General features: G+C 34.6%; 2 non-coding genes across 2 annotated transcripts; one reads left to right on the plus strand and one right to left on the minus strand.

Annotated features, from left to right (window-relative positions):
• The first annotated feature begins 8,658 nt into the window (after nucleotides 1–8,658).
• Nucleotides 8,659–8,730, plus strand: TRNAP-UGG. The gene has a single exon. It is a non-coding gene; the product is annotated as a tRNA-Pro (tRNA).
• A 3,560-nt stretch (nucleotides 8,731–12,290) lies between these two features.
• Nucleotides 12,291–12,362, minus strand: TRNAQ-UUG. Its single transcript has one exon. It is a non-coding gene; the product is annotated as a tRNA-Gln (tRNA).
• Nucleotides 12,363–12,852: the final 490 nt, after the last annotated feature.

Raw genomic sequence — 12,852 nt, forward strand, 5'->3', positions numbered from 1 at the left:
CTCATGCAATATTCCCATGAAATCTAACACTAGAGCATCATAAAATTTAGAGAAATGATTGAAATTGATGTCATGTTCATATAGGTTGACTCAAAGGACAAATCGAACTTTCTTGAGGATAAATTGGGGACACCAGCCTAAGCTAATCAGGTAGGTGGCCTTACCATCCGTATGGTTATATTTGATGTTGACTGTGCCCGTGGTTCTGGAAGTGTCATATATATTGATATGTGTGAAATGTTTGTGAATCGATATGCTTATGATATGTTATAATATGTGAATTGTATGATAATACTTACGGTACCATGTGTTCAATGGTATATTTGAGATAGGATATGAGAAGGGTGCACTAAACATAATGTAACGATAGGAGTAAGACATGTTCATGAAACGTTATGGTTTGGTTACGTATCGAAGTGTTATGGGTATGACAGATTGATAAAAACGATATGGTCACGATGGATTCATAAAACAATAGGATTAGGTTATGGGTAGAAAGTGACAGGATTATGATAGATTGATAGAACGATAGCGTTAAGATACGTTCCTGTAACGTTATGACTAAGGTACGTTCAGGTAACGACACAACTATGATATGTCTAAGGACGTTAAGGCTATGATAAATTAGGGAAGGATATAACCATGAAGTTTTTACGATATGATATGATTATGATACGACATGTGAAGGACGGATATATATCCAACAAGTGTCAAAGAGAGACGTGAGAATAAATTATTCTCAAGCTTTCTTTACATCGGTCAAAGAGTATTTGATAAGTTTTTAAAATTAAGGGTTTTCTTTTTTCTTTCTTTCTCCCTTCTCACGTTTATTTTTTTTTTTAAATAAAAAAAGTTTAATGTGAGAATGAAGAAGTTAGAAAGCAGAAAGAAATAAATGTAATAAAACTTTTCCATCGGTAGGAATGGAAATGGTGAATGGGTCCTTGACGATAGTTAACCGCTATACTCTGGTTTCGATGTAAGTGATGATTATCAGCAATATGAATTGTGTCAATACCACACCGTTATCAAAAGGAAGTAAAGTAGAGTAGAACAGATCAAGCGATCCATTTGTTGAGAGTACTGTAAGAGGGACACAAGTAAGAATGTTGGATATAACTACTCTTTCACATCTGAGTGATGAGTCTCATAGATCCAACTACAATATCAAAGAAACTTCAGCTGGTAGTGATTGCTTGCATTGGTGTCTCCGTGGTATCCCAGACACATGTAACATGATTTTTCTTGCTCAAATATAGCTTCATGTGTCTCTGTTGGAAGGCTTCTTAATTTGCAGCCTTTGGTGAAGATGATCACTCCGAGGTGGGTTTGTTAGTGAAGATGCAATTATATAATCACGGTTTTATATCAATAGTTCCATTTATATCTATAAATTAAATTTGTGGTGTATTTTTTGGAAATTCAATAATAATCATCGGTTATTTGGATACAATTCTAAAGAAATTCAACTTTCGACCTTTTGTGAATGCTCAAAGCTACTAGAAAAGTACTGTCGATTATGATCAATAATACTCACCGACTCGAAATTGAGGTTTGTTCATGTTTGAAAATGTGATAAACCAAAAGACAAGATGCTAATTAATATTGTTTGTGATTGTTGTTGTGAATTCTTCATCTTTGAATACATATTTTGGTTGGCTTATTAATTTTTCCATCTTTTAAAAATATTATTTTTTTAGTTCGGGCCTAATTTCATAATAGGCGATTGAATCACAATATTGCAATATTTTAAGTTACTTTTAAGATTAAAGGTCGATGAATAAAGTAATTACGGCAAGTTCTTTTTATGCATCTTGTTTTGATCTAGCACATAAATGCTTCCTAATTATTTTATTTCTTTTTTTATGAATTAGGTTATGAAGATCATTTGAATTATAAACGCTTTAATTCAAACAATCGTTAATAACTAATCATTTTAATATTTATATTCAAATATACTAACAACTACTAGTAACACTAGTCTCAATGACTTAAAGAATACAACTATTATCTCGAACTATAAACAATTTAATTCCAACCTATTCTAATGGACAAACGCTTTATTAGACTCTATTGTAAGATTTCACTTCATCAATTTAAGTAGCGTTCAACTACGACTACAAATATCAAATTCTTCAGTATTCATGAACAAAATCGGCCTAACAATGTCTTTTGGAACTATTTACCAAAGGTGTTAGAATGAGCCGTGTGGAAGGGTTGCCTTTAGATGCTTTAGTACCAATTAAGGATGTCAATATCCTAGTAGTGCAGAATGCAGGAAGGTTCGTAGTTGAAAAGAATAACGAGAATAGTGGACATCATTTCATCTGCAAGCATGTGGTGAACGGTCTTGTTGGTATGAATAGAGAACGTCGTCCTCGCAGAATTTATATTATTGTGATAGAAGTTCTAAATAACGATGATATTCCTTGGCCTTTTATTACAAAGGTGCAGAACTTTCTTTTTGTGCATGTGATATATCCATCGCCACCTACTCATAAGCTCTCATTTTTTTAAAGAAGTTCTCGAGTTCCAATTATATCAAGCAAATGTTGCAGCAAGCAAAGAGTTTTTAACAAGTTCGCTATTGCAAAGAGTTCGGTTTAAGGCACAAATGTCTCTGATGTGAAAGGCACACCAATTCATCGAGATTTAAGTAACATGAATAAGACACATGATACAGCATGTAAACGAAACGATGTCCATGACTCTTGTTATTTTCTTCTACTACAAACCTTCTAGCCTCTTGCACTTTTTTGTCATTGACATCCTTAATTGAAATTAGAATTGAAGGAAACACTTCTCCACAACTCATTATGGAACACCTTTGATAGATAATTTCAACAAATTTACTTTGCCGAGGAATACTTTAAAATTCAATATTTATAGTTGAACGCTACTTAAATTGATGAAGTGAAATCTTACAACAGAGGTTAATAAATCGTTTGTCTATTAGAAAAGAGCTTGGAATTACATTCTTTATAGTTGGGATAAGAGATGTTTTAGTCAAACCAAGTATACTTTTTAGTTTTAAAATAAATTTATTTTTTAGTTTAAAATAAATTAATTTTTTAGTTTTAATTTTAATCCGAATAAATTAATTTTGATGTGATGTTATGTATTTTAATAAAATTAATATTAACTTAATCAACAAAAATTTGTATTTTTTTTAAAATTATAATCTAAATTCATAAAAATACCATTCAACTTTGCACTTTATCTAAAAGATACTCATAATTTTTTTTTTTTTAAAAAAATACAGTTGAATTTTCAAAAAAAAAAAAAAGAAAAAACATCAAAAGAACTCTTTAACTTTCAAAAGTGTTTAAAAAAAGATAGATCGGGAGAAAATTGTGTTCATGGGGAGAAAATTGAATGTTATTTTAAGGGAAGGTTTTCAAGATCAGTATAAGATCGTGAAAACATAACAAGAAGTAATATCCTAGCTTAAGGTCGCGATTAAGAACCTACTAGTATGCTACTTACTAAGTTCTACTCACTCCATGTTTATCATTTTTTTTCAAGTAACTAAGAGTTGGTCATGGATGAGAGCGGACTTTGGAGTGTGGGCCATGGACTAACCTCTATTTTTAATCTAGTATTCTTTGTTCTTCTTTTGAGTCTGCTTCTTATTTGTGTTTGTAACGAGTATGTATATGTAACACCCCAAAAATGAAGGAAATTATCTCCCATAAGAATAAGCCACTCATGAAAGACCCAAAGGATAGAAAGGAAAAAAAATTAAAGGATTAAGCAAGAATAAAGGACTTAGTCAAGTCACTCGTGTACCCTAACAAGTGATTTCAAGGAGTTGAAGGCCTTTTGAAAAGGATTGGAAAGGAAAAAGTAATTCAAAAGGCCAAAAAATTCATTTTATCAATTATCAAGAATCTTTCCGAATTTGTAATTCGTTATCTAGAAGGAATCTCAAGATTCAAAATCATCGAAAAATGATCAAAAAGCGATGAGGAATTTGTAGAAAAATTATGGATTTTTCAAGAAAAATAATAATAAAATATTCAAAAAGTGGAAAATTACCAAAATAGCCCTAGAAGAATGGATAATTACAGAAATGTCACTCTAATTCGAATCAGAGCATCTACTGTGAGCATCCGAGAAAAATCTTTTGAACTCAAATCTCAACCGTCGGATCTCCTCCAAAATTTGATATGATCTAGAACGAACACGCACGGATCATCACATCCAACGACTAGTATTCAAAGCCAAGGTCGGTAAGGCTATGATAGGAGTTGATAATGAAGATTCTGGAGCTCTCAATGTCGGTTTAAGCTCCTCCTATAAGGTCAGAAGTAGGAGCAACAATACGGAATAAGAATCGAGAAAGGTCGATCCCTCAATTGAAGGCAATAAGCATTTAGATTATGGGTCTCCTACTCTCAGATTTCTTCCAAATTCAAGAGCAATCCTCCACCATTTCTCTTCAAACTTCTAAATAACGAAGAATCTGGATCTCTCAATGTCGGTTTAAGCTCCACCTATAAAGTCTTAAGTAGGAGCAACAATACGTAATAAGAATTGAGAAAGGTCGATCCCCCAATCGAAGGCAATAAGCGTTTAGATTATGGGTCTCCTACTCTCAGATTTCTTCCAAATTCAAGAGCAATTCTGTACCATTTCTCTTCCAACTTGTTTCTACAGTTTCTCAACAAGATTACCCACAAGTTCTATGAAGGAATAGAGTGTTGAAAGTGCCCAGAAACCATTCTCCCAATTCAATCCGCCATTGAAGAACTTCAAGAAAAACTTGAAAATCTAATCCGAGGATACATGATGACTCGTCGACCAAGAATGATTCCAATCAGTTTTTGCACCTCCAAGGAATGCTTCCATAGAAGACCACGAAGAAAAATAACCTCGAGTGCGTGACAAATTGAAGGAAATAGGTTTCGAAATTAAATTGGGGATAAGAGTCAAAATTCCTATCTACGATCTCTTTCCTTCAAATTAAGGATTCCTTTAGCTTCAGAGGAAGAAGTTGAGTGAGTTGCATACCGAGAATGGTTTTTTGAAATTGAGGTCCTACACTCAAAGACGTTCCTCCAAACCAATTCCTTTAGCCTGAAGATAGGATATGGAAGGGGTTCAATGAAGAAATAGGGCCTTGAAACCCCTAGAATCGGCTACCCAATAAGAAATCCTTTGTTTTATCTCCAGCGATAAATCAGATTTTGGATGAACTTTGGAAGCGAATATCTTAGGCTACGATCCACGAGATGTTATCAAATAAATCCCTAGCGCTTTCTTGTAACATCCATCTTTAAGTTTCATGAAGAAATCGAGGAGAGAAACGCTGTAAATGTGGCTGTAGAGGCCGAGTTTCAGATTGCGGCGATGCGAAAAATGCGCATCTTCTTCCTGTTCAGAGGAAGAAAATGATGATACGGCCAGTTCAACTGAACTGTCCAAGTCAACTCAAAATTTGACCTTTTGAACGCCATCATGGTAGAGATGAGCACCCGAGTGAGTTTTACAAGGACACCCGAATTTAAACTTTACATACGTTTGAGAGGCACTATAATGGTCAAGTTCAATGGTATTTTAGATGAAAAAGACTTTTATGAACTTTGTACCTTTGTTAGTGTTACTTTGTACCTTTGTTTGTATTACTTTGTACCTTTGTTCGTGTTATGTTATAGACATTTGGTCAAGTTCAACAAATGGGGTTGAGGTGATTCAAATGGTTAATGTCACTTTATTTGATTCAAATTGTTAATGTGATAATCCAGTTGAGTAGTTACAGGTTATTTCCAAGGTCTCTCTTATTGAACGCCAACAAGGCTGAAATGATTGAGATGAGCACCTAAGTGAGTTTGACAAAATTGAAATAAAATCAAATCAAATCACTGAAAAAAATCAATAAAATTGAAAAAAAATTAGCCTTATGACACTTCCTTCAACTCGAAGGGCGGTAAATAAAGGATTCCTTCGCCCAAGACCCATGATCCAACTCCCAACATGGAAATGATAAGCTATAGAATCATTCCAAGAACCTCAATGGATGAATTACAAACTCACATTACCAATCTCGACAACTGGACGTGTCATCGGCGTTAGAAGAACGACTGCATCAGAGAAAGTCATGGGGATAGAAGATCCCGTTGAAGGATGATAGCCCAACCGTAATCTTCATCCCAACGAGCCAAGCTTTTGTAGAAGCAAGAACCCTTGTATTAAAGAAATTAACACCTTCTTATACAAAATATGGATTAACCAAGAGATAAAGCTAGAATTAGATGATGAGATCCAAAATTGAGAAACAAGATTTGGAACCTTTTTCTAAATTGAGTCACTTCACAATCGAACTTGATCAAGACTTGATTGAATGACTCACATGCAATCTACCACAAGAATTGCATGAAACTTAGAAATGACAAAGATATGCTCAGATTTCTATAAGGGGGATCGTCTCAACTTGAGAGATCAATTTCATTGATCACAAATATGCTTTTACATAATAATTTGTGGGTATTTATAGTCTCCCAACAAAAGAAGTTAGTGGCCGTGATTTAATCTCGATCCCTTTAAATCTCCACAGAAGACGAAGTCAATTTGAGCATTACAAACTTTATGAAATTAAAATAATAAATAAAGTTTTCTAACCACTCATGAAATGATGCTTGCAACTTTTTTCCACTACTTCAACCGTGCAAATAATTACTTATGAATCTCCAAATGGTCTTGACTCAAACGAATCAGCTTGTAACACATGAAATGATGGTTGAACCTAACCTATCCAATTTTGTAGATGAAGTATGAATGTTTGTTGAATCTTCTTGGCCTTGGGTTGTGTAATAGGTCCAATTGGAACACCGTGATTCTTATCATCATCCCCCTCTTCAAAAGGATTCATCCTCGAATCAGAAAAATCATCACCTACATCAAAAGAACTGTAACGACCCGAAATTTTCTACTTAATTTAAGGTCGCTACTGTATACGTACCATAAACATTGACTGCAGAAGATTTCATTTAAATTCCATAAAACATAATCTTTAACTTAAAACACAGCCATGGACTTACGTGTTTCGAAAACATCTTTAAAACGACACAACAAAAGACTCGAAATAAAATAAATAAGCACTTAAGTTTAAAACATCCTATTCTATCGTAAGTCTAGGAAAATAAATATCACTATCCTATGCATGTGTCATGATCTCGAGTTGCGATGCCGTCGTCAGCCGTACAGGAATGCCTTGCCTTAACCTGAAAAATGTAGTAGCACATGACTTGAGTATTTAAAGAAATACTCAGTAAATGACCCCACTATTGGGGTTAAATGCAACAATCACATGCAATGAAATGATGGGACCTATCTTTCGTTTCATTTCGTTTCGTTTTCCGTACGGTGTAATCCTAACAGGTAATCGTGGACGTGTACTATATACTCTACATGAAGCCCATATGTGCGAGTATGGGCTCACCAGCTAGTTTGCACACCGCTGGGCCACCAGCTAGTATGGTCTAGTGGTATGATTCTCGCTTAGGGTGCGAGAGGTCCCAAAGTACAATTCTTGGAATGCCCCTATGTTCATTCATCAAAAGATGAGCCTTAGAGAAAGCAAGTGCTACAAGTTAGTGTACATCATTTAATGATAATGCTCTTTTAATACTTGTGTACTCCACGATATATGTCTCAAATAAAACTATCAAATTTTTACACTACTTCTAATTATCTTTTTTAGAACATAACTTTTATTCTTTTTACACTACTTCTATTCTTCTTGCTCTTTTAATACTTGTGTACTCCACGATATATGTCTCAAATAAAACTATCAAATTTTTACACTACTTCTAATTATCTTTTTTAGAACATAACTTTTATTCTTTTTACACTACTTCTATTCTTCTTGCTCTTTTAATACTTGTGTACTCCACGATATATGTCTCAAATAAAACTATCAAATTTTTACACTACTTCTAATTATCTTTTTTAGAACATAACTTTTATTCTTTTTACACTACTTCTATTCTTCTTTCTTCTTTCTACAGTAATTTTTCTTCTCTCTACTACTTCTATTCTTTTTTCTTCTCTCTATAGTAATTATCTTTCTACCGTAAATGCTTTTTTAATACTTGTGTACTCCAGGATATATGTCTCAAATGGAACTATCAAATTTTTAGACTCCTTCTATTCTTTTTTCTTCTCTCTATCTTTCTACATTAATTATCTTTTTTTAGAACATAACTTTTATTCTTTTTACACTACTTCTATTCTTTTTTCTTCTCGTCTCTACATTAATTATCTTTTTACACTATTTCTATTCTTTTTTTCTTCTTTCTACAGTCATTTTTCTTCTCTCTACTACTTCTATTCTTTTTTCTTCTCTCTACGGTAATTATCTTTCTACAGTAATTATCTTTTTACACTACTTCTATTCTTTTTTCTTCTTTTTTCTTCTCTCTACAGTAATTTTTCTTCTCTCTACAGTAATTATCTTTCTACAGCAATTATCTTTTTACACTACTTCTATTCTTTTTTCTTCTCTCTGTAATTATTGTAAACCCTATGTAAATAATTTAACAGCGGTCTAGATCTAAAAGATATAATAATAATTGCTCATGGATTTCATTAACAAAGAAAATAAATGAAATAATGATGATACATAACATAAACAACTTAATATATGGTCCATTATAAGGGCATTTGGTCTAGTGGTATGATTTTTGTTTTGGGTGCAAGAGGTCTCGAGTTCAATTCTCGGAATGCCCCTCTAAAAGAAAACAAAGCACTCTTTGGAAAGGAAACAAAAAACAAAAAAATAGTTATCAATGGCCTAACCTAAAGAATGCGTGTGCATTGCTTCAACTTATATAAATATATAAATTTCATATATAGACTAACAATTAAGAATTAGTGGCATTTTGGGTGTGAGAGGTCTCAAGTTCGAATCTCAAAATGCCCTCAACAAGAGTAGAGAATGAAACAAATTCTTGGAAGAATAAAGATCGTCTCCAGCCCGCCCGACTTCAAAAAGAACATTATACAAATTGTTCGATTATATTCTTTCTAGAAGTTTCATAACCGATTGTATTGTTTTTTAAATTATAATCTCAAAATGCCCCCAACAAGAGTAGAGAATGAAACAAATTCTTGGAAGAATAAAGATCGTCACCAGCCCGCCCGACTTCAAAAAGAGCATTATACAAATTGTTCGATTATATTCTTTCTAGAAGTTTCATAACCGATTGTATTGTTTTTTAAATTATAATCTAAATTAATAAAAATACCATGGGGAGAAAATTGAGCATTATACAAATTGTTCGATTATATTCTTTCTAGAAGTTTCATAACCGATTGTATTGTTTTTTAAATTATAATCTAAATTAATAAAAATGCCATGGGGAGAAAATTGTGTTCGTGAGGAAAAAATTGAAGGTTATTTTAGGGGAAGGTTTTCAAGATCAGTATAAGATCCTGAAAACATAACAAGAAGTAATATCCTAGCTTAAGGTCGCGATTAAGAACCTACTAGTGGGCTACTTACTAAGAGCATCTACCGTGACCATCCGAGAAAAATCTTTCGAACTCAAATCTCGACCGTCGGATCTCTTCCAAAATTTGATATGATCTAGAACAAACACGCACGGATCATCACATCCAACGAGTAGTATTCAAAGCCAAGGTTGGTAAGACTATGATCGGAGTTGATATCTCCACAAAATTATCCAGAAAGTTCGATCTCTAAATAACGAAGATTCTGGAGTTCTCAATGTCGGTTTAAGCTCCTCCTATAAGGTCGGAAGTAGGAGCAACAATACGAAATAATAGTCGAGAAAGGTCGATCCCCCAATTGAAGGCAATAAGCGTTTAGATTGTGGGTCTCCTACTCTCATATTTCTTCCAAATTCGAGAGCAATCCTCCACCATTTCTCTTCAAACTTCTAAATAGCGAAGAATCTGGAGTTCTCAATGTCGGTTTAAGCTCCTCCTTTAAAGTCGGAAGTAGGAGCAACAATACGAAATAATAGTCGAGAAAGGTCGATCCCCCAATTGAAGGCAATAAGCGTTTAGATTGTGGGTCTCCTACTCTCATATTTCTTCCAAATTCGAGAGCAATCCTCCACCATTTCTCTTCAAACTTCTAAATAGCGAAGAATCTGGAGTTCTCAATGTCGGTTTAAGCTCCTCCTATAAAGTCTGAAGTAGGAGCAACAATACGGAATAAGAATCGAGAAAGGTCGATCCCCCAATCGAAGGCAATAAGCGTTTAGATTATGTGTCTCCTACTCTCAGATTTCTTCCAAATTCGAGAGCAATCCTCCACCATTTCTCTTCAAACTTATTCCTACAGTTTCTCAACAAGATTACCCACAAGTTCTATGAAGGAATAGAGTGCTGAAAGTGCTCAAAAACTACTCCCCCAATTCAATCCACCATTGAAGAACTTCAAGAAAAACTTTAAAATCCAATCCGAGGATACATGATGACTCGTCGACCAAGAATGATTCCAATCAGTTTCTGCACCTCCAAGGAATGCTTCCATAGAAGACCACGAAGAAAAATAACCTCGAGCGCGTGCCAAATTTAAGGAAATTGGTTTCGAAACTTGATGAAGGAATCGAGAGCTGAGACGTCGTAGAACAAGCTACCCACGAGATCGAAAATCTGGCGTTTCGAGTGAGTTGCATACTGAGAAAAAATTTGGAAATTAAGGTCCTACACTCGAAGACGTTCCTTCAAACCAATTCCTTTAGCCTTAAGATAGGATATGGAAGGGGTTTAATGAAGAAATAGGGCCTTGAAACCCCTAGAATCGGCTACCCAATAAGAAATCCTTTGTTTTATCTCCAACGATAAATTAGATTTTAGATGATCTTTGGTAGCGAATATCTTAGGCTACGATCCATGAAAAGTTATCAAATAAATCCCTAGCCCTTTCTTGTAACATCCATCTTTAAGTTTCACGAAGAAATCAAGGAGGGAAACGCTGTAAATGTGGCTGTACAGGCCGAGTTTCAGATGGCGGCGATGTGAAAAATGCGCATCTTCTTCCTATTCAGAGGAAGGGCCAGCTCAACTAAATTGTCCAAGTCAACTCAAAATTTGACCTTTTCTCGAGTTTTCTCAATAGATCTTATTTTATGAAATGTTGTATGAATCCCTATCTCGAGAGGTTATATAATGTAATGGAGTTTGGGAGTTATTGGAAAACTTTAGTTAGCGAAACCAAGTACAGGCCGAGTTTCAGATGGCGGCGATGTGAAAAATGCGCATCTTCTTCCTATTCAGAGGAAGGGCCAGCTCAACTAAATTGTCCAAGTCAACTCAAAATTTGACCTTTTCTCGAGTTTTCTCAATAGATCTTATTTTATGAAATGTTGTATGAATCCTTATCTCGAGAGGTTATATAATGTAATGGAGTTTGGGAGTTATTGGAAAACTTTAGTTAGCGAAACCAAGTACAGGCCGAGTTTCAGATGGCGGCGATGCGAAAAATGCGCATCTTCTTCCTACTCAGAGGAAGGGCCAGCTCAACTAAATTGTCCAAGTCAACTCAAAATTTGACCTTTTCTCGAGTTTTCTCAATAGATCTTATTTTATGAAATGTTGTATGAATCCTTATCTCGAGAGGTTATATAATGTAATGGAGTTTGGGAGTTATTGGAAAACTTTAGTTAGCGAAACCAAGATATGGGAGAAAATGCTCATCACGTTCCATATGACTTTACCTCCTAGGATAACTAAAGTGGTATCCCTGAAATAATAGATTCCCCAGATGTACCCTTGGTCTCTAATAGATACTACGTGCACAATATCATGCTGGGCTTTTCCTAAGAACTTATAAGTTTCAAGCTTGACCCAAGACGTTATGCATAAACTTAGGAACACCTAGGTTTGCATGCCTGAAGTAATGGTCTCTTTAGGTGGGATGCTATGGTACATGTACCATGAGCAGGATTCCATGATCTCTTTAGGTGGGATGCTATGGTACATGTACCATGAGCAGGATTCCATGGTCTCTTTAGGTGGGATGCTATGGTATATGTACCATGAGCAGGATTCCATGATGAACTTATTAACTTATTATCTCCCTCACCTAAATGAGACCTGCACCACGATGCATGACATGACAACCTCTAAGGTTTAGTTCCTGAATACGACGGGTTCAAATGATTACGTTAGAAACATGAAAGATTGAGAACCAACAACAATACCTCAAGTAGAGGTCATGTTCATGAAGCCTTGGAAGGCATGAAGCGGAGCAAGTTCAGAATAACTTAAGAATGTTACACCTTATGCCTCAAGAAAATTTGTGTTGTCGTTCTTAAAGGTCCTAGCGGGAGTTGAACCCAAGTCGTTAGATTCAAAGTCCAAAGTGCTAACCACTACACCATAGAACCCCTTGTAAAAATTTATTTTGGAATGGTTTTTCCTATTTTATGCAGATTCCACAAGAAGAGAGATCCTATCACGAGTCAAACTCAAGTTATTGGATTCAAAGTTCTAGAGCTGTTTTATCTAACTCGTTGTGATCTTGAGCACCTTTAGAGTGGTTGCAGAAGTAACCCTCCAGTATTGATTGAAGCTCTTAGAGAACATGTAATTTTATATATTTCTTATAGTTAATTTATATATTGTTGTATATTACAAACAAATTGAAATAATACTTTACATCCCAGTCTTTCTTTCTTCTGTGCAAAACTGTTGTATATTACAAACAAATTGAAATAATACTTTACATCCCAGTCTTTCTTTCTTCTGTGCAAAACTTAACATGAAAACTATATTATTTCAATATTCACTCGAGAAACAAGGGGTGAAAACTATATTATTTCAAACCCTCCATTATTGCTTCTACTTTGCATGAAAATGCTTTCACTAAATCATGTT

This window comes from Cucurbita moschata, unplaced genomic scaffold, assembly GCF_002738365.1.
Source record: "Cucurbita moschata cultivar Rifu unplaced genomic scaffold, Cmos_1.0 Cmo_Scf00092, whole genome shotgun sequence".
Lineage (NCBI taxonomy): Eukaryota > Viridiplantae > Streptophyta > Magnoliopsida > Cucurbitales > Cucurbitaceae > Cucurbita > Cucurbita moschata.